Source organism: Hyperolius riggenbachi, chromosome 2 (genome assembly GCF_040937935.1).
Source record: "Hyperolius riggenbachi isolate aHypRig1 chromosome 2, aHypRig1.pri, whole genome shotgun sequence".
Lineage (NCBI taxonomy): Eukaryota > Metazoa > Chordata > Amphibia > Anura > Hyperoliidae > Hyperolius > Hyperolius riggenbachi.
Window position 1 is genome coordinate 350,593,150 of NC_090647.1, and position 26,671 is coordinate 350,619,820.

Here is a 26,671-nt window from a genome sequence, read left to right on the forward strand (position 1 = left end):
TTAGCAATGCAAGCTGATTGTTCCCAGGAAGACAGGTGGTGAGCCTGCCAGACATTCAATGCCAATTCAGCCAGTTCATATGACTTTCAGCATTTGACTGTGCCTTGCCAAGAGAGTCAGAAAATCCAACTGTCTTGCAAAGCACGGGTGCCTATTCGAATTACTGTGCTCTCCAAAATTTGCCTGGCTCAGTGAAGGTATTTGTAGTGTTGGAGAGTTTATGTGCTACTTGCCCCTACTCCTAGAGGGCAAAAAGAAAGCCAATACCTCCCAAGTAAATAAAGAATGGGACTTTTCTATGATCACCACCCACTCAAGTGTGTTGCAATGGCTAAAAGAAATACAAACATTGAAATCTTAAAGTGAACCAGAGATGAAGCACCCTCATGTATTTCACCATATATATCAGTGGGAACATTAGAGAAAACACCTACAGTACAAGTTAGGACACACCTTCTCATTCAAAGAGTTTTCTTTATTTTCATGACTATGAATATTGTAGATTCACACTGAAGGCATCTAAACTATGAATTAACACATGTGGAAGTATAGTACATAACCAAAAAGTGTGAAACAACTGAAAATATGTCATATTCTAGGTTCTTCAAAGTAGCCACCTTTTGCCTTGATTACTGCTTTGCACACTCTTGGTATTCTCTTGATGAACTTCAAGAGGTAGTCACCTGAAATGGTTTTCACTTCACAGGTGTGCCCTGTCAGGTTTAATAAGTGGGATTTCTTGCCTTATAAATGGAGTTGGGACCATCAGTTGCGTTGTGGAGAAGTCAGGTAAATACATAGCTGATAGTCCTACTGAATAGACTGTTAGAATTTGTATTATGGCAAGAAAAAAGCAGCTAAGTAAAGAAAAATGAGTGGCTATCATTACTTTAAGAAATTAAGGTCAGTCAGTCAGTCAGTCTGAAAAATTGGGAAAACTTTGAAAGTGTCCCCAAGTGCAGTCTAAGAAACTATCAAATGCTACAAAAAAACTGGCTCACATGCGGACCGCCCCAGGATAGGTAGACCAAGAGTCACCTCTGCTGAGGAGGATAAGTTCATCCGAGTCACCAGCCTCAGAAATCACAGGTAGAGATGGCCCGAACAGTTCGCCAGCGAACTTCCGTGGTTCGCGATTGCGGACAACCGCAAACTTTTTCAGAAGTTCGGTTCGCCCCTATACTACATCATTAGGGTCAACTTTGACCCTTTACATCATAGTCAGCAGGCACATTGTAGCCAATCAGGCTACACTCCCTCCTGGAGCCTCACCCCCCTTATAAAAGGCAGGCAGCGTCAGGCATTTCACTCGCTCGTGTGCCTGCAGTAATTAGAGAAGGGAGAGCTGCTGCAGAGAGAGCTATAGGGAAAGCTTAATTAGGCTCTTGTAGGCTTGTTAGCTTGCTCCTTGCTGATTATTATTGCTAAAAAAGCACCCCTCAACAGCTCTTTTGAGAGATAATCTTGTTCTTGTGATATATTTTTTTTTGGGGGGGGGGCCACTTGCATTATATACAGCCCTGTCAGTCAGTCGCAGCTGGCCTTTGGCCCCTTGGTGGTAATTCCTACTGTGCCACTGCCAGGCCCAGCACATTCAGTGACTACCTGTGTGTGTGACAGGCAGCTGCACATTTGTAATCCCAATCACTGCACCTGTTCACTGTTCAGTGCACCTACCTACCTACCTACCCACCTACGTGAGCGCACGCATTGTTAATACCACCAGTCATTGCACCTGTTCATGGTACCTGTGTGTGTGTGTGACAGCTGCAAATTTGTAATACTAATCACTGCAGTACATACCTGTAACCTGTTCAGTGCACCTGTGTGACCGCAAGCAGTGTAATATACCACCAGTCACTGCACCTGTTCACGGTACCTGTGTGTGACAGCTGCACATTTGTAATACCAATCACTGCAGTGCATACATGTAACCTGTTCAGTGCACCTACGTGACCGTAAGCAGTGTAATATACCACCAGTCACTGCACTTGTTCACAGTACCTGTGGGTTGGGTGGCAGCTGCAGATTTGTAATACCAATCACTGCAGTGCATACCTGTAACCTGTTCAGTGCACCTATGTGACCACAAGCAGTGTAATATACCACCAGTCACTGCACCTGTTCACGGTACTTGTGTGTGACAGCTGCACATTTGTAATACCAATCACTGCAGTGCATACATGTAACCTGTTCAGTGCACCTACGTGACCGTAAGCAGTGTAATATACCACCAGTCACTGCACTTGTTCACAGTACCTGTGGGTTGGGTGGCAGCTGCAGATTTGTAATATCAATCACTGCAGTGCATACCTGTAACCTGTTCAGTGCACCTATGTGACCACAAGCAGTGTAATATACCACCAGTCACTGCACCTGTTCACGGTACCTGTGTGGGACAGCTGCACCTTTGTAATACCAATCCCTGCATACCTGTTCACTGCACCTGTGTGACATCTGCACATTGTATTGTAATACCAGTCACTGCATACCTTTCACTGCACCTGTGTGACTGCACATTGTATTAGTCAAGTGAGTGCATACCTTTCACTTCATCCCCCCCGATATGGACAAAACAACAGGCAGAGGCAGACCCAGAGGCAGGCCACCCGGCTGGTCTGTTCGAGGTCGTGCTTTCGTGCTGCCCTGGACCAAAGTACAGTGTTCATAAGGTGCGTGCCATCAACCCCCAAGATTTTAAAGAGACTCCGTAACAAAAATTGCATCCTGTTTTTTATCATCCTACAAGTTCCAAAAGCTATTCTAATGTGTTCTGGCTTACTGCCGCACTTTGTACTATCACAGTCTCTGTAATAAATCAATGTATCTTTCCCTTGTCAGACTTGTCAGCCTGTGTCTGGAAGGCTGCCAAGTTCTTCAGTGTTGTGGTTCTGCTATGCACTCCCCCCTCAGGGGGGAAAGAAACACACAAATGATCTCTTGAGATTCAAAAGGAAGGCTGTATACAGCCTGCTTGTGTATGGATGTATTTTCTATGTGTGGACATACTGTACATCAACCTACTTCCTGTTTTGGTGGCCATTTTGTTTGTTTATAAACAGACTTTTAAAAACTGTTTTTAACCACTTTTAATGCGGCGAGGAGCGGCAAAATTGTGACAGAGGGAAATAGGAGATGTCCCCTAACGCACTGGTATGTTTACTTTTGTGCGATTTTTAACAATACAGATTCTCTTTAAGGACGTAGCTGACTATTTAACACAGAACACCTCATCTTCCTCAGCTTCTGCACGGAACCGTGACATAGCTTCCTCCTCCTGCACTGATTCTGGCACCCCACTTAACACTCAGTCGGCCAGCCGCCACCACCAATGTGCCATCACCCCAGGGCTCAGCGGAAATTTTTGTGTGAGTCTGCCTCAGATGAGAGCAATGCCATTTGTACTCTCTGCCACCAAAAATTGAGCCGTGGAAAGACCAAGACCCACGTAGGGACAACTTCCTTACGAAGGCACATGATGACAAAGCACAAACTGCAATGGGATGACCACCTGAGGAAAAGCAGCACACAAAACCAAAGCCACACACCACAGTGGAAGATACCAGGCCGCAATTATTTCTCAAAAAAGGCAATACCCAAACTGTACCGTGATGTTGAAAGGCAAGTGGTGTCATCTCTGGCACACAGCGTTGTGTCAAGGGTCCATCTGACCACGTGGTCTGCAAAGCACGGTCAGGCCTGACCGAAGACTAAGTCAGTCCCCACACACAGCATCTCTGCCTGCACGCCGTGTGACTGCCTGCCCTAAGACTAAGGGCTTGTTTCCACTGTTGCGACGCGATTTCGGCCGCATTCCGACGCTTGTAAAAACGCATGCGGATGTGTTTCCACATGCGTTTTCACCCGCGATTTCGCCTGCGATTTCGCATGGCAGGGTGCCATGCGAAATTAACCATGACACTGCCAGGGCTAAATAAAATTGAAAAAGGTGCGAAATCGCACGCGAAATCGCGGGTAAAAACGCATGTAACAAACGCATGCATTTTTACTATTAAATACATTAGCGGCGATTCGCACGGATTCCCGACGCAGGCGAAATCGTTGGCTCTTTTGTGCGTTTTTTTCACGCTGAAAAAAACGCACCTCAACAACGCTACAGTGGAAACAGGCCCATCCACTTGTATTACATGTGCGGATCTGCATGCGTTGGACGCATGCAGATTCGCGATAGTGGAAACGAGCCCTAAGTCACTCCCCACACAGCATCTCTGCCTGCAGGCCACTTGACTGCCTTCTCCACCACCACCAACAGGGTCCAGGACTCCAGGCGCGGCCGCTATAATAATTTTTCTGGTGCGTGTACATGTCTGCCTAATTTTTCTGGCTGCGCTGCAGCTGCAACAACAAAACAAAAGGCATGTACATGTGTCAATTCCCCTTCGTGTTCGTTACCTTGCAGCAGTGAAGGGTCTTGTGTATCACAATGAAGCAATGACCGCCGGCTATATGAGTATGTTGGGGTTGGGGGGCATACCTGACCCAAGAAGATAGATAATAAGGTCGATGCCTCATTGTGCACAGACCAAATTTGATCAGCTGGACACTAAGTCACTGTTGTTCTGTCATTCAGCTACCTCAGCCCGACCATATGGGCTTGAAAACCGCCATCACCTGCACTCTGGCCATGGTGCGCACCAGTCCAGCATGGCCGTCACTACACATACAGCTGTTTGCGGTGCATTACACAGTGAGTTTGGTCTGTCAGTGTGAAGCAAAATTCTGCTATGTGTCAAATCCTGATTTTTCCCGGGGAATTTTGGCATGTATTCCACTCCGCCATGCCCCCCTCCAGGTGTTAGACTCCTTGAAACATCTTTTCCATCACTTTTGTGGCAAGCATAAATGCTTCTAGTTTTCAAAGTTCGCCTCCCCATTGAAGTCTATTGCAGTTCGCGGAAGTTCGCATGTTCGCGAACTGAAAATCGGAGGTTCGGGCCGTCTCTAATCACAGGTTAACAGCAGCTCAGATTAGAGACCAGGTCAATGCCACACAGAGTTCTAGCAGCAGACACATCTCTAGAACAACTGTTAAGAGGAGACTGTGTGAATCAGGTCTTCATGGTAGAATATCTGCTAGGAAACCACTGCTAAGGACAGGCAACAAGCATAAGAGATTTGTTTGGGCTGAAGAACACAAGGAATGGACATTAGACCAGTGGAAATCTGTACTGTATGGTCTGATGCATCCAAATTTGAGATTTTTGGTTCCAACCACCTTGTCTTTGTGCGACGTAGAAAAGGGGAACGGATAGTCTCTACATGCCTGGTTCCCACCGTGAAGCATGGAGGAGGAGGTGTGATGGTGTGGGGGTAGTTTGCTGGTAACACAGTTGGGGATTTATTCAAAATTGAAGGTTTACTGAACCAGCATGGCTACCACAGCATCTTGCAGCGGCATGCTATTCCATCTGGTTTGCGTTTAGTTGGACCATCATTTATTTTTCAACAGGACAATGACCCCAAACACACCTCCAGACGGTGTAAGGGCTATTTGACCAGGAAGGAGAGTGATGGGGTGCTGCGCCAGATCACCTGGCCTCCACAGTCACCAGACCTGAGCCCAATCGAGATGGCTTGGGGTGAACTAGACCGCACAGTGAAGGCAAAAAGGCCAACAACTGCTAAGCATCTCTGGGAACTCTTTCAAGGCTGTTGGAAGACCATTTCAGGTGACTACCTCTTGAAGTTCATCAAGAGAATGCCAAGAGTGTAGCAGTAATTAAGGCACAAGGTGGCTACTTTGAAGAACCTAGAATATGACATATTTTCAGTTGTTTCACACTTTTTGGTTATGTACTATACTTCCACATGTGTTAATTCATAGCTTGGATGCCTTCAGTGTGAATCTACAATGTTCATAGTCATGAAAATAAAGAAAATTCTTTGAATGAGAAGGTGTGTCCAAACTTTTGGTCTGTACTGTACCCTGCTCGCTCTTTCATCCTTTACAGCTCAGCCTGCTTGTTATCAGCCCTGATAAAATCCCCGACTGAGCATTCAGTCTGGCTTTGCTCAGGAATCATTATAGCTGAGTTTTCTCTGATGCCTTTTCAAGCCCAAGCCTGCCCCCTTCTGGCTCTGCTTTCCTGTTCTGTATATTCAAAGAATCACAAAGACCAGTGATGAGATGGGAGGAGCTGCGTTTTTTTAATCTATATTTGTCATAAGAGGTTTTAATAAATGGTTTCATTTTGCACACAGCCCACTAAATAATATGCTTTTCTGATGAACTGTGTTTTGGATGGAGTTATAGTAAAAAAAACACAAAAAACGGCACACCAGTGAGGCGAAAATACCAGGTATAGTATTTATTTTCTAAAATATATCGGGGGATATGTTTATTTTGAGCCAAAGCGTTCATCTCTGGTTTCCTTTAAAGGACCACTGTCATAAAAATCTTAAAATGTAAAATATAAGTAAACACATATAAATAAAAATAAATTTGTTTCTTCCTGCATACGAGTCATAGATTACTTCTCTTCCATGTCGCTGTCACTGACAGTAGGTAGAAATCTGACATTACCGACAGGTTTTGGGCTAGTCCATCTCTCCATAAGGGATTCTCAGCATGGCCTTTATTCTTTATAAAGACCTTTCTTGAAAAAGATTTATCTAAAGATGCTGGCCAGCCTCCCTGCTAGCTGCACACTTCTTTGGCAGTTGGATGGAGCAACTGCCATTCACTAAGTGCTTATTAAAATAAAGAAAACCCTGGGACCCCAGACCAAACTGGTATTTATTTAGTTTGGGAATTTGTGTGGAAGACATACTTGTACCCCTCTGCTTTTTACAATGGTTTGTTAGTTTTTGGTGAAAAATATCAGATAATAATGGGTCATATACTGGCATTATTGGGATTGCCAATATGGCCCAGGAACATTGTAACCTTTCAATTTTGTAAATATCACGCTTGGTTCAAGGCGTATACACTGAGGCTCAATTTCATGGTAGTCAAAATGTAACGAGGGTCATACACGTGAGATCAGATGGCTACGGTACAAAAGGCTGAGACAAAGGCTAGGTCGATAACAGGCTAGGGACATACACGAGATATCACATGGCTGTGGTACACAGGACTAGGCAAGAGAATGGTCAGTAAGTAAACCCTGTCGTAAATACCTTAACTTACGAACTGCAGTGGCGGTAATATCTGGATCGGAGTATATAACGGACATGGCTTCAAAGAAGATGTTTACTGAAGATAGGGCTTCATGCCCGGGAGACAGACCATATGCCCATGTCTGTGGATCCCCCTGTAACAAAGACTTGATCACAGACACTTTCTGTGATTCAGACCCTGAGGACCTAAGCCGAACTTCAAAATATGTCAAACAACTGTTAATGAAGTTACTAAAATTTGCCCGAGAACCTGAGAATTTCTCAGGAAGGGGCATCTTAGGCTCCATGTGAGCATGGAGTATAGGAGCGGAAGGTGATGCAGGTTGCTCGTTAGGAGCTGGAGCAGACTCAGCACGTGGTGGTGCATTAACCAAATGATTCAGCTGTTCCTGCTGAGCAGCCACTGTTTGATTAAAGGAATACTATCGATTCACATATTTTTTTCAATTGACACAGGAATTGTTTGGGAAGTGCTGCTAAGTACTGGTGTATACATTTTAGTAGCAACTTCTTTGTTTACTGTTATCAATATACATTCAAACCTTACTGACGCCAAAACTGACGGCTGACTGAGCCATGAGGAGAGGGGAAATTCCCCTCACACTTGATCAGTTAACTCTATGTGTAGCTCTGTGTGTGACAGAGAAGAGAGCTCCCAACAGCTGCAGCTCTTGTGTCCTGTGTTTCTGACTGACCTGTCTGAAGAGAGCAGAGGAAATGTAACTAATTGTCGCAGCTTTTTCATACTGTTTTTGCTTTCAGAGTTTGATATGTTTGATATTTGCTTTCTGTAGTCTGATATGCGACTCTGGCTGTGCATTGAAGCAGACACCCCTTCTGCAATTGATTTGTCCCAATATAGCTAAATCCTACCCTCAATAAATTACAGCTTTTGCCTCTGATATTTAACATGAAAAGTAAGAAAATGTTTACACAGCTACTTAGACATTATTTGTACATTGTCATTTTAGAACACTTGGGTATCGATAGTATTCCTTTAAGCTGATTCCCAGCCCCTGTGAGAAGCATAACCTGACATTGCAACTCCTCCATAATATATAGGGCCCGTGATAATATCACGCTTGGTTCAAGGCGTATACACTGAGGCTTAATTTAATCGAAGTCACAACGTAACTAGGGTCATACACGTGAGATCAGATGGGTACGGTACAAAAGGCTGAGACAAAGGCTAGGTCGATAACAGGCTAGGGTCATACACGAGATATCAGATGGCTGTGGTATAATAGGCTGAGACAAAGGCTAGGTCAATAACAAGCTAGGGTCATACACGAGATATCAGATGGCTGTGGTACACAGGACTAGGCAAGAGAATGGTCAGTAAGTAAACTCTGTCGTAAATACCTTAACTTAGAAACTGCAGTGGCGGTAATATCTAGATCGGAGTATATAACGGACATGGCTTCAAAGAAGATGTTTACTGAAGGTAGGGCTAGGGTCATACACGAGATATCAGATGGCTGAGGTACACAGGACTAGGCAAGAGAATGGTCAGTAAGGCTAAGATCAAAACTAAAGTCAGTCAGGCAGTTGCATTAATATACAATATTTGGGTAGAGAAGTCGCATTGAAATACAAAAATAATTATATCACAGAATGACAAAGCGTACTGATTGTTATCACGGGCAAGGACTGAATGAGAGACAGGGATTTAAATACCCTAGAGCCCTCCCAAAGCCGGCCCCAATGCTTCAGCAATAAATCAAAGTGTCAGCTGACAGTGTGTCAGCTGACACTAAACCCTGTGTCGTCTCAGCGTGTAAGACAAGCGTCTGCTGGCAGACGCCCGCCCACTGATGACAGCAGGAACTCCCCTAGCATCCTGGTTGCTATGGACACCGGGGGCGGGGCCGGAGAAAGTAAGTGTCAGGATGCACGTGTGAGTCTGGCGAGAATGGGGCATCGCTGAAACCAACCGGTGAGTTCCTTACAGTAAATTTAACTGGGGTCTGGCTTTAATCAAATTCTTACGGCCATTATCAGACTTGCAAATTGGCAAATCCAGGAATTTAATCATGGGTTGATCAATGTTATAAGTAAGAAGAAGCTTATGTTCATACCAATTCCAAATATAAATGTGCTTTCTTAAAACAGAAAGTACTTTCAGTATGCAACTATTTCAGGCTTTTTGCATTCATTAATGCAAGACAAGGACTAATATTGGTCTATGTGTAGGACTTGGAAAATAGTTTTACTACTTCTAATAGTAATACTATTGTAATACCATTGTCATGTGTACCACAAGCCATTCTGAGTGTGATAACTGTCGCACTCGGCGAATAAAGTTGATTCTGATTCAGGATGAACTAGATGGACATACAGTATGTCTTTATTTCAACCCAACTAACTATCATATGTAGCATGTAAAACACTTTAAAAGTGGTGTAAATTAAACATGCTCACATTTACCATACTATTGTGGAATGCTGCTGTTGAAGTGGATTAACATGGAACCATTAAACAATAAAATCAAACCGCACTTTTCCATATACAGATCAGTGAAATCGTAAAACAAAACACATCTAAGTGTAGACTGCCCTTAATAGGTATAAAATCTTCAGAATATACAAATAAAAGAATAAAGGAATAAACATTCCAGGTTACTCACATCCAGGGTCCCAATTCAAAGACTACCTCATTAGAAGATGTGTTTAATGAATCAATAAGTGAGTATTAGGTGCTGCTAGTCTAATCCGATCAGTTTTGCTATTCAGAATCATCAGAAATATTGGTCGGTAGCAGTAGTACCTGATACCCGCTTATTGATTCCTTGCACACATTCTACTAATGTGGTATATATAATATTTTTATTATTTTATTTCTGTATGCTGAAGATTTTATACTTATTAAAGGCAGTCTAGACTTAGAGATGAAAGAGGAATTGGGTTGTTATCCCCATCGCTGATGTCTTTACTTGGGGAATGGGAGATGGAATTTCACATTGACAACCTTATAATTTGGCTTGTCAGTGGCTAGTAAGCCTCTTTCAGATTTGTGGTGTCGGGTGCACCTTAAGTGTGTAAACACCTGGGTGTTTGAAACTATTTTGTTCTTGAATATGTGAATATGGAATCATTAGCAAAGATACCATCAGCTTGTTGGATTCAGCCTTCCAACTAGCAAGCTGACACTATGATTGGATGGTTTTATAATCAGAAGCAGGCTCTAAAATTATGCACATTTGCAAAAATATCAGGGAATGCTTCTTTTCATGCAAATTATTAATTATGGCTCATTACTAAAAGTTACCATTAGCTTATTTGTCTTAATTACACAACTTTGGATGGTTCTATAGTTATAATTTAGTTTGACGTATACATTATTGACAATGGTGAAACCACTGTGCACACTGTCTTTGGATATAACGTTTCCTAGTGGTTTAGGGTCACCCCGAGCTGCTTGGTTACTCTTTTAAATATAAAGGGTATAGCTCTGTGGTGCTCCTGCATACATTTTTGAAACAGATATAAATCATTGCCATTTTACAAAAACATTTATACTGTATGTTATATATCTCCTAGCACAGTCTCAAGGGCTATAGTGGAGATTTCAGGAGACAGCCAGTTACTCTAGGAGAGATCCTTAATCCATCAGTAGGACTGATTTCTGCTCCAAGAGTTTTGCAGAATTAATGAGGGTGGCCTAAGGGCTGAAAGTCTTCTGGTAGGACTTGTGCTCACTGCGCAGCACCATGGAGCATGATGTGAATTTGCTATAAAATACCAGAATTGGAAGGTCCACCACTGGTACACTGTGATTTTCACAGATGAAGGTTCATCTGGAACGCATGTGACAAACATGAAAAGGTCTGAAGCAGCCATGGATATTATTATACTGCCTGTAACACCGTTCAGCATGACCGGTTTGGTGGTGGGTCAGTGACGATCTGGAAGGTATGTCCATGGAGGGACACATAGACCTCTACAGGCTAGACAATGGCACTTGGACAGCCATTAGTTATCAGAATTACATCCTTGGACTCATTATTAGGCCCCACACTGGTGCAGTGGGTCCTGGGTTGCTCCAGATGCATGGCAATGCCCAACCTCATGTGGCTAGAGTATGCAGGCAATGTCTGTGAGATGAAGGCATAGATATCATTGACTGGATCTCATGCTCACCTGACCTAAAACCAATAGAACACCTCTGGGCATTATGTCTCAGTCCATCCAAACCACCAGGTTTAGACTTTCCTTCCACATTCAGAAACCCCATTTATATGTCCAGCCACCCCTTCTGGCCAGCCTTTGTTGCCTTTCCAGAAATCTGGCCCTGAGAGTAAATACACTTCAAATGGATGAACTACAGGTGGAAAACTGCATTATACGTGCATGCAATGAACCAGAAGAGCTCTTATATCTGTTCTCCTTACTGTCCACAGTTGAGTGTCCCTTATCCTTAAGGTGAAGGAACACTGAATTTTCTGAAGGAGGTCAACAATGACTGACTCCATGACGTTTTGGTTAGTTTTCTTTAGGTATCTGAAATTTATTCTAGCAGAAAACAAATTGAATACACTGATACTATTAGAATTTCCATGTTTTCATAAATTTTTATGATGCAGTAACTTGGCAGAACTAAATTAATGTTCTGCATCAAATATCTCTGTTGTTTGAGTAAAATCTTTGGCACTGTCAACAAAAGCTGTTACTTGAGCAGAAAGCGCACAACAATTTTATGATTACTTATGCCACTAGATTAGCATGCTTTGCACATTCCACACAGCCTGTGTAACATAGGTAATGCTCAGGATGCTACGGTTACTTGCATTAGGCAAGTAATGTAACGTGTATCACTGTAGCAATGCAAGCATTACCTACATACTTTGGGTTGCGCTAATTGTGCAATGCACTCAACTCTAGTAGTAAAAGCACTGGTAAGCAGTCTCTGCTCATGGCAGTTTTACAGTAGGGTAGTAAATTGACCCCTTTGTGACAAAACAGTAGTATTGTTATGCTGATTTGTGTACAACTTGTTTATGAACTATGGTATGGATATTTTGTAGTATGCTTTGCTTTAAGCTGCTGTGTTATCCATCTCTTTCTGTTCTTGTTACTTTAGATTGTTGATTGTGGAGAAATGCATTGTGTTGCATTTCTTTTACCCTAGCTCAAACAATTACTTCAAAATAAGGGTAGCTTATTGTAGATTTTGTCTAAATCTTCTTATACAGATCTCTAAGGCAGGGATCACAATCCCTATTTGTAGACATATTTCTGTAATGGAAAAATGCATTAGAACTGACAGACTATGTAAATCAGTTGGCTAAGTCACATCTAATATGATTTTCTGTGGGGTAAAACAAAAACTTTTTTCTGGTGTCTTTGCACTTTTTGTACTGACAATTATTGCTCAGCTGTACATCCTCACAACAACCTGGAAGACAGAGAGCTATAAGGGCAACTGAAAGAAAACATGGAGGATATTAGTTTTCAAAAGAACTGCAATTGTTTTATACTTAGCCAATGCATATCCAAGTCACCTTTCATAGTTTATTCCCTTAGAAAACAAGTCATGCTCTGGGACCTGAGTTTCAAGATGAAAGCAATTTTTGGTTCTTAACCTTACTTGGCCTTGAGGTTTTTTTTTTTTTTTTTTTTTTTTTTTTTTAACACGCTTTGATAACTTTCAGCTGTTTTTATTGCTATCTGATTTCTAGGTTGTTGTAAGCAATAAGCTTGTGTTTTGAGTGGAGAGGATTAATAACTGCATGTAAATTGACCACATCCCTTAGCGGCGGTCTTTTCTACTATTTAAGTCCAAGGAGAAGGAACATACCTCCCAAAGTATAAAAACAATATTGGTGTGAAGATTTTCTGCTGTTGTGTTTATGATCCTAATTTTCCAGGTATAGCCGCCTTGAATTTTATCAAACAGCAGCTCAGTGGGACTGTTGCCACAAATGGCACCACGTGGCTTTAAAAGCATGCACCAGGGGACAGAACCAGTTGTGCTAAGTCTACACCAGCACAGCCACAATCACCAGCACTTAGAGATCAAGGCCTCTGGAACGCTTTATTCTAGAAGCTGCCCCCAGGATGTAGAGCCCCCATAAGAACCCATCACAAAATCCTCCCACTGGAAAGCTGAGTGGAAAGCTGGGTAAAAATCTTCAGCCCAGGTAGAACCTCCAGGAAGAAATACACTACGCCATTTGTTGCACAACCCATTGTAGGATTGTTTTGACCGTGGGCACAGTGCCAACATAGACTGTGGCTGCTGCCCTGTTGGAAGAAGGCCTATCTCATCTCTTCATTGGGACCAGGCTAGCAGAAATGCACAAAGCAACTTTGTTTAATTAATATGAAACACACACCCTTTCTTCTATCTCTTTTTTGGTATACTTAGTTCAGGTTTGAGATGGGCATAATATAGGTAGTAAGCCATCAGAGGTGGTTTATGCTCTTTTCTAGTACTTATTTAATTTTTTTCAATTCTTTCAATTGTCTGTTGTCCTCCTATTATTGCATTTCCGAATGATGGTGGTTATTTCCATATCATCTGGATTACATAATACGTTGGCCTTCTTGGTGGGTTCTGTAGGGTAGCTTCCCCCATTACAACTGCATGGACAGGTAACAGAGTCAGCATGACCACTGCAGTTTTGGGTGGAAGGGGAAGTTTAGGGTCACCTCATGTAGCACAGCTTTGTAGAGTGGCAGGAAATGTGCCTCAGTCAGGCACAATGGAAATCCTTGCTGTAGTGGAGGAGGGCAGTAAAAGGATTATATTTTTGAGGCTCACAATGGATACTATCAATATGAATTCCTGGCTTCCTGTGAAGTATGTGAGTTTTGATGGTGTATTCATCTGGCCTTAGGGCCAGTTCTCACAAGTCGCAAAGTGGTGATTTTACCGCGATTAGCACAGTAAAATCACTGTACACTCACGATTTTTGAGCGATCACAAGTAGTGCTTTTTAAGCACTGTATCATGATCACTCTAGAAACGTGGAAAAATGCTGCATGCACCGTGTTTTGCGATTGCTCCTAATCAGAATTGACCACGATCAGTGGCAATCGTGGCAGTGAGATCACTGCCATTAGTTAGTATTGCACTAGCACTGTAAAAAGCGATAGCACTTCGTTGATTAGCAGGAATCACCCGCTAATCACCCTAGTGAGAACGGGCCCTTACAGTTTCATCAGCTTCAGTTGCTACTGTGCTGTGTAAGCAGAATTTGCATTCAGAATCATTCCAATATGTTGTGTATTTTGTAGAAGATTAGCAGCAGTCACATTGGGTATATCAGCCCATCATAATGTTGTTTAATGCCAGAATGATTTTCTGTAATGGATATTTTTTTGAAGTATTCCACCCCGAATCTCCATGAATAAAGGACACAGACAGGGTTATGGTTCAAATCTTGGGTTAAAAAGTTTCCAAAAGAAACAGGGCCTGCTTTAACTTTTCCTCATAGTGTTAACCACTGAATTGTGGTATTTTGGTTAAAGGCAAGAGTGGAATATTGTGATGTCGAATTCCCCCTCTCAGCTAGAGGCTATGGCAGTCACCTATTTGACTTGACTAGGGGGAGGCACATTACTGAGGTGTACATGTAAGGCTTCACGAACAGAAGCAAGATGGTGGCGCCAATACAGAATAATTGGTCTTTCTCAAGAGCATAGCTAAGTAGGATACATAACACATTTTGATTAATTTTGATTGAAATTAGGCGTGCGCACAACTGTTAAATAATTTAGCTGGAAAATTAGATTTGGTGGTGACATTTTACAAGTGGTCTATTTCATTAGTAATGTATCAGCATCCTCAGAGCTGGTAATTCAGTGGGTATGATGTTTAGTTCTAGTCATGTTTGCGTTTGAAAATGTGTATATTTTTATTCATTTACTGGGGTCATCTAATGATTTAGACAGTACTTTATCTCAATTCCAGTTGGACAATGTCCATCCACTGGCACCAGAGGCAGAGCTACAAAGAACACTCCATTCAGATTACCACAGGATTGATTAGAGATTAGACATTGTATTTGGCAACATGGTGACAAAGTCAGTAAATGTGGAGGACCATCACTACTAATTTGTGTTCTGTCTTTGCCAGTGTTCCATTGCCCCCTGCCACTGATGTTTCTAAGGTCCAGCTGAGTATAAAAGAACACTCCAAAGTGTGATTGATTTAATAGTAATTCAGCTAGTCCTTGGGCACTTTGATTGACTTAAAGAGGAACTCCAGTGAAAATAATGTAGTAAAAAAAGTGCTTCATTTTTTACCATAATTATGTATAAATGATTTAGTCAGTGTTTGCTCATTGTAAAATGTTTCCTCTCCCCGATTTACATTCTGACATTTATTACATGGTGACATTTCTACTGTGGGCAGGTTATGTAGCTGCTCCTAGCTGTTTTGGCTGTTAGAGACAGCTGTAAACAGCTAATTCCTGTCTGTGAACCTTGTTACATTGTGGCAGTTTGCCCAGAGTACCGCGGTACTCAGAGCTTCTAGTGGGAGGGGTTTCAGCACAAAATCAGTCATACAGCGCCCCCTGATGGTCTGTTTGTGAAAAGCGTTATTTTTCTCATGTAAAAGGGGGTATCAGCTACTGATTGGGATAAAGTTCAATTCTAGGTTGGAGTTTCTCTTTAAAGAAGGATGATGTAAAATCTGATTGTTTTCTTCCTTGTTGATGCACTGAGATGAGTACACAGCATTGTGGGTTAGTATGTGATTTATGTATTTTGTATTGTTATTTGTATTCTTATTACTGGGACCATGGTTAGCAGGAGAGGCAAGGCTAATGGGATGCTTTACAGGACCACTATAGCGAAAAAAGTAGGCAGTTAAAATCTGATAGAACTGACAGGTTTTGTGCCAGTCCGTCTCCCCATGGGGGATTCTCTGCGTTTTCTTTGTTTTCAATAGCATTTCCTGAACAGCAGTTGCAAAGTCTAACTGACAAAATAGTGTGCAAGTCAGTAGCTGGTATTTTACTATTTTGGCAGTTAAACTGCTGTTCAGGAAATGCTGTTGGAAACAAAGAAAACCCTGAGAATCCCCTATGAGGAGATGGACTGGCCCAAAACCTGTCGGTTCTGTCAGATTTTAACCGCCTTTTTTTTTCGCGATAGTGGTCCTTTAACTGATTTTTTCTTTGACAGAAAGCCTCATTTCCGATTGGCTGTGCTCTTACCTTAACCACTTGCCGACCGCGCACTCATACCGCGCGTCGGCAAAGTGGCAGCTGCAGGACGTCGCCGGCTTCAGGCTAATTAATCAGGAAGCAGCCGCTCGCGCGAGCGGCTGCTTCCTGTCAATTCACGGCGGGGGGCTCCGTGAATAGCCTGCGAGGCGCCGATCGCGGCTCGCAGGCTAAATGTAAACACAAGCGGAAATAATCTGCTTTGTTTACATTGTACGGCGCTGCCGTAAGGCAGATCGGCGATCCCCGGCCAATCAGCGGCCGGGGATCGCCGCCATGTGACAGGGGACAGCCTGTCACTGGCTGCACAGGACGGATAGCGTCCTGTGCAGCCCAGATCACCAGGGGGAACAGGGAGGAGAGGGAGGGGGGGAATCTCGCCGCGGAGGGGGGCTTTGAGGTGCCCCCCCCGCAACACCCATCAGGCAGGAGCGATCAGACCCCCCCAGCACATCATCCCCCTAGTGGGGAAAAAAGGGGGGCGATCTGGTCGCTCTGCCTGCACCCTGATCTGTGCTGGGGGCTGCAGAGCCCACCCAGCACAGATCAGCTAAAACGCCGCTGGTCCTTAAAAGGGGGTAAAGAGTGGATCCTCAAGTGGTTAATCTGAGACTAGTGAGAATGTTTAAAGGGCCTTTTTCCACTAGCTGATCACAGTAGTTTTGCGGATTGCAGCAGCACCGTAATTTACATGTGAATCACGGTGCTCAAGCAGACTAAAAGGATCCTAAAAACACTCCACTCTACATCACTTGTCTGCTGTGTTAAAATACAGGGCAGCAGGCATAGAGTGAATAGGCCCTCAGTCTTAAATGGTCACTGTGATATCCTGTAACACAACTGTAGTAATTGTGTCATTCTGTAACTCAGCTGTAGTAACTGTATTAAGGTACATCCTTACCAGGAGATGGATCGGGGAACCCACGGCTATGCCACCGATGAACGAGCGTTCCTCAATTCATCTTCCTACAGTGATTACAAGAAAAAACACACCTGATTTACAATAGGAACGACACTAAATAAACCTTATTCAGAGATTTGTTAATGTTATTTAAAACATAGCTTTTACTAAAGTCGGATTAAAATAGATAAATCACACAAATTTTACTACCTCTCTGTGCAAAAAGTGATACATTGGGTTGGGGATAATAGTCATTTGTCTGTCAGACTATCCTCCAAACTCACAATGCATGTATATTAACAACCCCACACAACCCTACATGTTTCGTTTCCCTAATTGGAAACTTCGTCAGGGGTAACAAAAGTGCCAAGTGCCAGAGTGCCTAAAGTGCTACAGTATATACATTATAAGACATAAGGTAGCATAGTAATATACAGTAGATCAGGCCACTACCAGCAGCCAAGAGGTAGTAAAATTTGTGTAATTTATCTATATTAATCTGACTTTATTAAAAGCTACCCTTTAAATAACATTAACAAATCTCCAAATAAGGTTTATTTAGTGTTGTACCGTGATTACACACGACAGGCACGAACAAGATGTTAAACGATTGAGGCACATTGCGTGGGAGTTTCTGGTGATCTACTTGAAGTATCCGCTGTGACGTTCAAAATCGCCGCAAATCGTGAAGGATCGCTCATCTATTCACACTAACATACCCACATTATAAAATTGTGGAAATGATCATTCATCATCACAGAAAAAGACACGTGTCGTGGGAAATTACGCGCCAAAATGTTTGGGGCTTGGGTACAGGCCTTTAAAATGATTGCTGTTTCTTTCTTCAACAGAAAAGCAGTCACTCTCCCTGTCTTCTGTTCCTGTAACAGAAAGCGGCTTTTCCTGCATCTTCCTCTAACAGGACAGCAGTCACTTGTCATTCAGTAACATGACAGCAGTAATTGTGACTTTCTGTAGTGTGTGTGGTTGGGTGTTGGGATTTTATTCTTAGGTGCCAGAAAGCCTTGCTTTGGCACCAGGTGTCATATAGCTACTATAGGGCCGGTTCACACGGACGGCAGGCGGCGTTGGGGTGGCCAGGAAGTCGTGTCGTCCTGCGACGTCCCGTTCGGTGGCGGCGGTACAGAGATCGTCGCGATCGGCGTTTCTCGTCCCCGCAGGGGGACATATAGCCGCGCCGGCTAGCCGTCCCTGGACGTTGCATGCGGCTTCTAGGGACGGCCGAAACGATGCGTTAAATCGGGATCAGAACGCCGCGTTTATGCAATCGACGGTAACCGCGCAATGCTAAACGCTCCTATTCACTTGAATGGGAGAGTTTAGCCGATGGGTCCCGAACGCTTGACGGTAGACGCCGCCAAGCGTCCGTGTGAACCGGCCCATAGGCTACTGGTTTTTTTTTGTTTGTTTGTTTGTTTTTGTGTTTCTTTCTTTTTTTGTGTGTGTGTGTGCTCTCTTGTGTGTCCTTTATAAACTATATGTAATATCACAAGTGTAAATCTGTGTATGGCCAGACACCTTATAAAATAAATAAATGAGAAGAAATTATTTATAGGAGGAAACACAGTGGTAGGATGCCTTGCCCTAAGAGCTGTCAGTCAGGATGATGTAATTGAGATGGCTGGGACAGGCATATAGTGTGTGAGCATGTCAAGTTTTTAATGCAAGAAGCAATGTGGTGTCCCAACATCTAATTAGCACAGAGAGCGGGGAAGCATCAAAACATAGCAGATCATACACACTATTCCCGTGTGTATTCCTGACGTAGTTCTGACAGCAGCACACCGCGCAGCACACAGCCCAGCACACTTGCTACAAGATCCAGGCAATGCATAGGTAAAATGAATGAATAACTTGTGACATAGAAAATGCACACCTTCCCTAAGTATCCAGCATAGGATCCAAATGCTGCATGGGTTAGCATCATCTGTCTTATAGTGATTCCCAGGAATATATTGGTATATAGGCTGCACACCTCTCCCCTGCATTGTTCTCTTACTACCTGCTCTGTCCTGGAGGAAAAGAAATTCTACCCGGATATAACCTGCTTCCTTGCTTCCCCTCTCCATGTCTTTCCCACTTCCACTGGTTATTCATATAGCTCATGCCGCCCCTCCCCGCTCTTCATTTTTCTATGTGTAGGTTTTCCTCAGTAGAGATTCCAAAGCTGAAACCGAGAGCTGGAAACCTGAAGGAAAGAAGGCATAGATTGCACTCCACATCCCAGCCGGCAGAAGTGTGTGAGTCTCTCAGAGTACTTTGAATATGTGAAAGCTTGCCTGGTAGCTAAAATGTCCCCTGTAACCCAGAGTTTATCTGCATAGTTATATTCATGCTGCTGAGTGGAGATGTGCTTACACAGGCATAATTCATCTGTGTGCATTTAGGTGATAAATCTGCTACAAATCTCCATACATCTTTACAAGGCCTTCATTAAACTAACATAAGTTTTGTATCTGTCTTGTCAAGTCACTGTCTTTTTCTATGTTTACCTATTCAGGTTGTTTTATGAGGTAATAACTTATATGTGGTAAATAACATTTAGATGCTCTCTGAAAAGACAAGTCCTGTGCCGTGGTCAGCTTTTTAAGGTAATCTTTTTCTCCTTCTTTTCTCTACTGAAACAATAAACTCACGTTGCACAAAGTAACGTAAACCTGCTTCATAAAGCAACCCTCTTGGGACATTCACACAGAAGGGATGATTCACTAAAGATGTGCGACTGGAAGCATTGAAGTGGAGCCATGTTCACCTCGCTCATCCAATCAAGCCAAGGCTAATTAAAAAAAACACAGAAAATTCTCTGCGCCAGATTGGATGGTTGAAGTGAACACAGCTTCACTTTACTGCACATCTGGTTTAGTAACTCACCCCTCTCGGTGTGTTCCTGCAGGGCACCTACAAATCATCTGTGTTGTTTCCATCTCAAGCATAAGACTGCCCACCCCCTGATTATTTTTTCAAGAGCACCTAAATGATGTGTGAGCTTTCAGGCGATTCTCTGGGTGCTGTATAGTTGATAAGTGAACAAAATCTTTGTTGGAGGGACTTGTGACATGCTTTTGTGATCCTTTTAGGCTCCCACCTTATCTAGCCTGTTCTTGAGAGCCCCTCCCTTAATACAGGGGGACCACTGTGTTTGTAAGAGCGGATCAGGAGGAGGAGAGCAGAGCACAACATATTCTGCAGCCAACAAGAGAGGGACAAAGAGACAGGGGACAGAGACAGAGCTGGCACAGCTTGAATGCTGAACACTGTAAGTATCATATTTAAGACATTGCACTAAGGCAGAGATGGGGAGGGAGACACGGACTGAGCAAGAGAGAAACAGCTACCTTGTTCCAAAACAACAGAAAAAGAACAATTGGCAGAGTTCTCTCTGTATTATTACATCTTATGGCAGTGAAAGGGTGACGCAGCAGCGAGTGAAATGCGCAGACTATCCTGCCATCTCTGAGAAAAGAGGGGAAATACAAATGGAGGGAGCTGGACCTGGAGAAAGCACAGGATAGGGATAGACAGAAGACAATGGAGAAGGTGTGCAGAATGTGGGAAAACAAAACTAGGTGTGTGATTAGATTTTCTAACAAACCCACTTGCAATGACTATACTGGACAGATCTGTTATCATTTAATACTCTTGGATTCAGTATTCTGGCTTTAGACTCTCTGGAATAGACAATACAAGTATGCTAAAGGTCAGAGTATTCAGAAGGGCCGAGAAATGCAACTACGGGCATAAAAGATGCCATGGTGCAGCCTAAAACTAGACTGTTTACACTTTCATATTCCATATAGATGGTACAGGACCTGCTAAGCAGGGGAAGGAGTCTTAGTAGAACTCCTACGACAACTTAATTTCTGAGCTTTGGGTGAAGATCTGGGGGCTTATTGCCCTCACCAGAGACATTCCCCTCATTTCCTGTGCTGTCCCTAACACAGGAACTGTGCCGCATATCATTACTACCATAGAAACATCCTGTTCCAGTGACACCTAAGGAAGTGCTATGAACTCCAGCCATGATGATGGGATATTCTACCCCAGCAGGAACACAAACAGCAAAAATAAGCTTGATAGTTTCCAAGTTCTCCCAACTTTTTGAGATAGGAATCAGGCACACCTTTATGAGGTGCCTACGTGAGACCGCTAGACATACCCACTAAGGACCACAAGCCACTTAGACTATAAATAATTCACAATCAAAAGGTGTACTTTCATTATTCATACTACATTTGTCTTTTCTATCACCACTGCTTTTCCATTATATTTACACCAGAAACGACACAATTCACTAATTCAGAAGACAGGAAGGAATGATGTTTACAGCCACATACAAATATTTTAGCATAGAAAAGAAATAGGGACAAATGAAGATGAAAGAGGGGTTTATTTACAACATGCCAACTGTCCCTCCAAAACAGTGATGTTGGGAGCTTTTATTACAGATAGTGCCTTCAGTGTAGAGAATTCACCTCACTTTCAATGGTGTAACCAGGGACAGGAAATCAAATAAGGCAGCTTCTTAAAAAAGGATAAAGGCAATAAACACCTTGCAGGGGCTATAAACCCTGTACACTAAAAAAGGGTGCTGCGATAATTTAGGCGTCAGGTGAAGTCACTACCAGAATATGGGTAATATTTCCGATATTCTACTGTTAGGCACTGGCTAATACTATTAGTAGAATATCAGTAATTTTACCAATATTCTACTAACACTTTACCTAACCCTCTTCTACCACTAATCTCTTCTGCTAATATTTGCGCCACAATCTCCGCTGGTAATGTGTCCCTTTGCCGATATCTGCTCTGCCTTCTGCCACTGTTAATTGCTGGGAAATTTCATTTACAAGCTTCACTTCCGGCACCCAAATTATACACTGGGCGCCGCTATAGTTGCAATTAACATTGCGATCTATGCAGCGCCCATATTACCAGTTTCACTGTAAACCTTCCTTACTCTAACCAAAGCTAAAGTTTTGTCTGGGGTTCTGAGCTGGTGGTTTGTATACACTGAAATCTGTGTGTTTGCCTGTGTGCTCACTTCACTATGTAATTCCGTGGGGCAGAGTTTTAAAAACCAGTGCAAGAACGCTTTTGAAGCAAATCTAATGCAAAAACAGTTGCAAAGAGGGGCAATTGCTCAGAGCAGCCAGTCAGAATCCTTGATCTGGACACCTGCTCCATTTGTACGACAGTTCTGCTCCAGTTTTCTTTGGACTGAGTTTGATACATCTGCACCTGTGTGTGTACATCTCCAAATGTCCTTTGCTTGTGTTTGTTTGCATGCCTGTGTTTGTGAATGGTTGGCATCTCTGTGTGTTTCTATAGCATGGATGTATGCAATTGTGTGTTTGTGTGGTGTATGTCTGTGTATCTCTGGAATGTATGCCTCATGTGATGTCATGTCATGTCATGTGTGTAATGTTTGCATGTGCATTGTGAGACGTGAGTGTATGCTACATGCAGGTGCTTGTGTGTGTCTGTTTGCTCCCTTGTATATGTGTGTTGTTGACACGTGATGTATTTGTGTGTTCATGGAGTGGGTATGTTTATTAATCTTTTTTTGGCTGGCTATACATGTATCTATTCTATGGCATTGTGTTTTTCTGTGTATTTCTTTCTTCTTTCATGGTGCGGAGCAATAGGAAGCCCCAGTGGGAATCTGTCCATGGGTCTCCTGATCAGTATAGCAGTGGGTTACAGATCGTAGAAGGAAAGAAGAAGAGAACACAGAATAGAAAATTAAATAATAGAAGGTAATAGAAGGGACCCTAAGTGATGCTTTTCAAAATGATGTAGGACAGAATGTTAGATTAAAAAAAAGCAATTAAAGAGAACTGTAAGGTGGAAATTAACTCACCACCAGTGTGAAGCTGAAGGCAGGTTTGTCAGGGAAAGCCCAGTTTTCAGAGGGAAAAAAGTCCTGCAGCCAATGGAAATACAGCTGAAAAGGTAAAACCCCTCCCACTCTGTAGGCCTAATTAAAATTTGGCCTTCTGATGCACAGCCTTGTGGGTAATGACATCACACGCAGCTTATTCCTGATTTGCATAAAGGTTTAACATCTCAGCATTCCTACACAATGCAAATTTTGAGGGTAGGGATGGGAACCCCATCTAAATCTGTGCTAAAATCAGCCCCGAGGCTTACTGATTCACAGGATAGCGTTATACTCTATTTCAGGAACCAGCGGGGTTGTAGGGATGCAATTTGGCACGTAGGTAGTTTGGGGGTTACCTCCCTACACTCACAATTTGGAGTGTGTAGGAGCTATGAGTGTAGAGATATTGGGCATTTAATATACTGTAAGTCGCATAATATAATACTGTAGACATAGGAGGATCAGACACGGCATCAGCATAGCAATCTAGTGGAGAGTAGCAGCATAGCTGCCTAGTGGAGGGCAGACAAGTAGCAAAAATGGCAGAAATAACAGTGTGAAAACCATTCCATTACATACTGAAAATCGTGGCAAAATTTTTCCGGGATTGCCCTTGCAATTGAATTGCAAACAGAATTGTGGCAAAATAGCTGTGATTTTGCAGCAATTTTCAGTGTGAAACATTGCCTAAGCTATCTGGATAAACTTGGGTATCTATACAAGGAAAAAAGTATGTCATCAACTAAGGGAATAAAAAAAATCCCTGTAGTCCTGCGTGCCAGTAGTAAACATGATTTCTGGCATGCTGCCAGCATTTTTTAAATATCACACTGACAGGGTAAGAGAATATGTTTTCTGTCTTTTAGTTATATCTTCTTTTTCATAACACATTCTCTTTTCCTTTGTTGTATTAAAAAAAATTCTTCTTACAGGCCCTCTTTAAATACGCTCCCCAGTTGATGCAAATGCAGTATTTCAATTTTTCAAATACAAAACCAATAACTCTAGGTAAGGGGCTGAGGTCAATTGGGACAAAGGTAATTATACAATTTCGTATAACAAAGATAATCTTCATGCACTATGCCAACATAAATGTATTTGATAAAACAACAGTGCTATAAGGCATTAATGTATGCTCATGTTCCATAAACTGCCTGTTTGCTCAGCGGAATCATTCCAGTCCTGTCCTCATCATGCTAGCACAAACACACACATGTGTTTTTTCTATGTGGCTTTTTTGATCTTTGGCATCAATTTTTGGATCAGTGGGGACTGCAGCCCCATTTTTTGTGGGTCAGGGGGTGGTGTGGAGGGGTAGCTCCATTTTTGTATGGTGTTTGTATCGTTTTTAATGGGTTTTATGTATTTGTATCAGATATAGTATTCACTTATTATGTTTACTAGATTGTTTAATAAAGTGTATTTTTTACATCTTCATGCACCAAAGAGCCAATTCTCTTCCTTGTTTTTTCAAAAATATTTCAATTTTTCATTGAGCAATCCTATTGGTCTATGGTGCAGTCCAAAAAAGTCAAGGAACATGTTTAAAATACATCCCCAACTCACTATAAATGAATTGGCACATTCATTATTAAGCAGGTGAATGTTGCACCATTGGCATTAATGAATTTCACATTTGTAAGGGTAGAAGTCCTTTTTTAATAAAACACTGCATAAACACCAGTGACTGTTGAAGCATCTATAATCATTTCATCAGTGCAGCTTCTGGCCTGCTGAAATGTAAAGTCTACTACTCTATTACTAAGAGGCTTGCGCTCCCTTGTATGTTTATTGAATAGGAAAGTGTGCTAGTTGCTTGTTTACTAGCTGACATTGACAAATAGCCTAAACTTTCCATCATCAGTTGTCTGTGTGTGTAAGTGTCCCGTGCCTGGCTGTGTGCTGATGTTTCCATTGTGCATGCTACGGGGGAGGGGACTGCAGGAGGAAATTACATCACAGTTTTGATTTTATAGTTTTGGGTTGTTTTTTTCAAGGATGGCGATAATTGAAAAATGGTGATGATCCTGTAAGAGTGGTCAGACTTGAGTCAGAACATCTATGGTAATCTGCATAATTAGTGGTTTGAGGTATTGGAGGCAGAGAATCTGTGAGAGATTTAGACCATCATCATTGTATAAAGATAAAATATGGCAGCCTCCATATCCCTCACTTTGAAGGGTTCCCAGGCTCTTGACAATTTACAACAGAAAGCTTTTTAACAAGTATAGAGCAGGTTCACCGGTTCATTTATATTCTCCAGTGTTCTATTAAATAAGGCCTAGTGTTTCTGATATGTATCGTATTTGTAATCCCAGTTGGTGGAAACCAGGAATGGTCACTTGGAATTAAATCAAATTGATGAATTATGCAAATTTTGAATGCAACTTTATGCAACGTAAAAATTGATCAACCAGTCCCTCATCAGCATCATTTAGTTGATCCATTTTCAAGATGCCTAAATTTAAATTACAAATTTGCATAATTCAGCATCAACTCTAAATTATTCTCAGCTCACTGACTATCCCTAGTAGGAAATTGGTAATATTGTACCTCTAACCATTTAGTTGCCTGGAATACTGAAAGGTACCTTGAGGTGTTAATAAATATTCTCTACCTTGGTTAGTCATATAATATTACATAATTATTCAAATATTTATTATAAAAATGGTCCAATTTAAAATACATGGTAAAAAAAAAAAACCTGCTCTGAATACTGTACATATTTATTTTGCCACCATGCTTTATGTGCCATATTGGAGAGTTAACTATGAACGTTTTATAGCAAAATAATGATGATGATGATGATTGATGTATAAAGTGCAAACACATTCTAATAATACTTTATTAGTGTAGCAACATTACTTTCAGTCCATAGGTATCTGCTGCTAGCATCGTATACAGTATGTTGTCTTTCCATTATTGGTGTGGCACCAACATACTTAGTACTTTATGTACATCTAACTTCCCTACAAAGACACACACACCTAATACGAACAGTTTTTTTTTGTTTTTGTTTTGGTGGTTCCCTCCAGTGTTATTCACATTTTTGTACACATTTGTTCGTATACCATGTATTGGCTATTGTCACAGTTTTACATATAAATATTGTCTGGCTAGTATAGAAATATAGCCAATCTATAGTTTTCTCTTTATAGAATTCATTGTCATTCAAAATGATTATTTCCGTTTTTTGTGTCATACAACATTCACTCAGCTGTTCCACCTGTTTGCTATTTGCACACATCTGCTGGCTTGCAGTATCTGGGAGTTATCTGCTGCACATTGATGGAAAATATTGCTTGGCTTGTGCACCCATCTTCTTGTTCTACATTTCATTAGTGCTACAGTTCCCTGTCTCTTTCTCATGACGGTTTGCATGTCAGATCTGGAAATTAATATAGCTTTACAGAAATGAATATCACTTGCTTTGTTCATTAATACTTGTAGGCCATTTCTTCTGTTTAACACTGTAATATTATTATTAGTAGTTATAGAGGTAGTAGTACTAGTAATATTTTGCATCTATATAACTCCAAAACACAGTACTTTA

The 26,671-nt window shown here is 42.0% G+C and overlaps 1 protein-coding gene across 4 annotated transcripts in view; it reads left to right on the forward strand.

Annotated features, from left to right (window-relative positions):
• The window catches only part of BLACAT1 (BLACAT1 overlapping LEMD1 locus), a 318,901-nt gene that overhangs the window by 216,743 nt on the left and 75,487 nt on the right, over positions 1-26,671 (forward strand). The window contains exons 1-3 of one of the 4 annotated variants that reach the window (XM_068265550.1): positions 6,727-6,753; positions 19,380-19,477; positions 20,315-20,493. The exons of 1 other annotated variant lie outside the window; for it this stretch is intronic. The gene's annotated coding sequence lies outside the window, so the exon portion shown is untranslated. Of the gene's footprint in view, positions 1-6,726; positions 6,754-19,379; positions 19,478-20,314; positions 20,494-26,671 lie in introns of those variants that run through there. 2 more of the 4 variants (XM_068265551.1, XM_068265552.1) reach the window with 2 other exon arrangements.